Here is a 1,552-nt window from a genome sequence, read left to right on the forward strand (position 1 = left end):
ATAGGGGGCGAGCACTAGAACAACAGGGATTTGACTCTTTCACGATCAGCACACTCCCCCTCCCCGTCCATGGAGGCACCAGGCCGCTCTGACCTGATACAGAACAACATTCTATGTGGAACATCTGTCACTTACAGGGCATAACTGTCATTAGTGCCTCAGTAGCAGGGGCGACGGGGCCAGGCCGTTGGTGGGGGCCGTAAAAATAAAGTCATGTTTGTCATTTGCCCTTTGCATGGTGGCACACTCTTCACGTCATTCTTCTTACATTGGTAAAGTGCCCCTGCTGCGCAGCTGGCACTTGGTATTGTCTGAGATGTTGTTGGTGGCACTAAACTCTACGATGTTCTGGGTAACGTTGCGCTCTCAAGTGGCCCCAGGGTGGCATCTAGACGTGCAAAAACTTCTCAAGTAAGTAAATACACAGTAGGGGCTATGGTGGTTCCAACTCAAGGACTTTGCATGTTTAGAGCTAACATATGCGGAATTATTACTTTATATTGGGGTATAAAGCACCTTGCCTTTACACCAGTGCTTAATGTGTGTCAGTGGTTACAGGTAGAGTTGGAAGAGCCACTGAAAGCTGGAGCCAGGCTTGGGCCTGAATCCTGGCTCAGCTCAGTGTCCTGTTGGAATATCAGGCACATAAAGAGCCGAGCTCCCATGTGACTCCAGGCAAATCACGTTTGCGCTATATTTTAAAAATTGCACTAAGAAGTAAAAGCAAATCCTTAACATAAGGAAAGACAGATACCAAATTTCTAGCTGATTTGTACAAACTGAAACCAAAAACCCTGGTTAAATCATGGCTTCTGTGCCTAAACTGTGCGATCTTAGGCAAATATTCTGTTCGAACAAAACAGTTTTTTCATCATTGTAGCACATGGGAGTTCAGACTACCAGTTGTACAAAACTAGCACTTTTAATAAGTTCTTCTCAGTGCAATGCTATAATGTGTCCTATTACCCTCAAAGCTTCCATATCTTAAAGAAATGCACTTTTTAAATTTTGAATAGACTTTATTATATTTGACGTTATGTTTGTTGCATGTTTCCCATAGCAAATATTTCCGGGGTCGGCGCGCGCACATGCTGTAAAATCCGAGCCAGCGCTCTCCCTAGTAATTTGTTGGCTTGCCCACCTCTAGTTAGGGGGTGAGGGTCCCCAGCAGCCATTTTTCAGCACCTGCAGGTGTTTTCCCTCAACAGACTTAGATCCAGAGCAAGAGAAATAAAAACACCGAAATGGAAAGTAATGAGGAATAGAAAGATGGCAAACCAGTGACAAAGCGACGAATAGAAACCTGCCAAAGTGAGGTGAGAAAAGGAGTGACTGGAGGTAGGTGGCAGAGGCATGAGGTGAAATCAAACTACGTAGCTTTAGTTTTAGCGTCAGCACGGGACTGCACAAAACTTTGGGTCTGGCGCTTAGACTTATAAAAATGAAACACTGCTTCATACCACCTTAACCGGCTTCAAAGCACCGAGGGAGAGTCTGACAGATTAAACGCAGAGAAATATTTGAAGAAACAGCGTCGAGAGAAGTTTATACA

This window comes from Pleurodeles waltl, chromosome 3_1, assembly GCF_031143425.1.
Source record: "Pleurodeles waltl isolate 20211129_DDA chromosome 3_1, aPleWal1.hap1.20221129, whole genome shotgun sequence".
NCBI lineage: Eukaryota > Metazoa > Chordata > Amphibia > Caudata > Salamandridae > Pleurodeles > Pleurodeles waltl.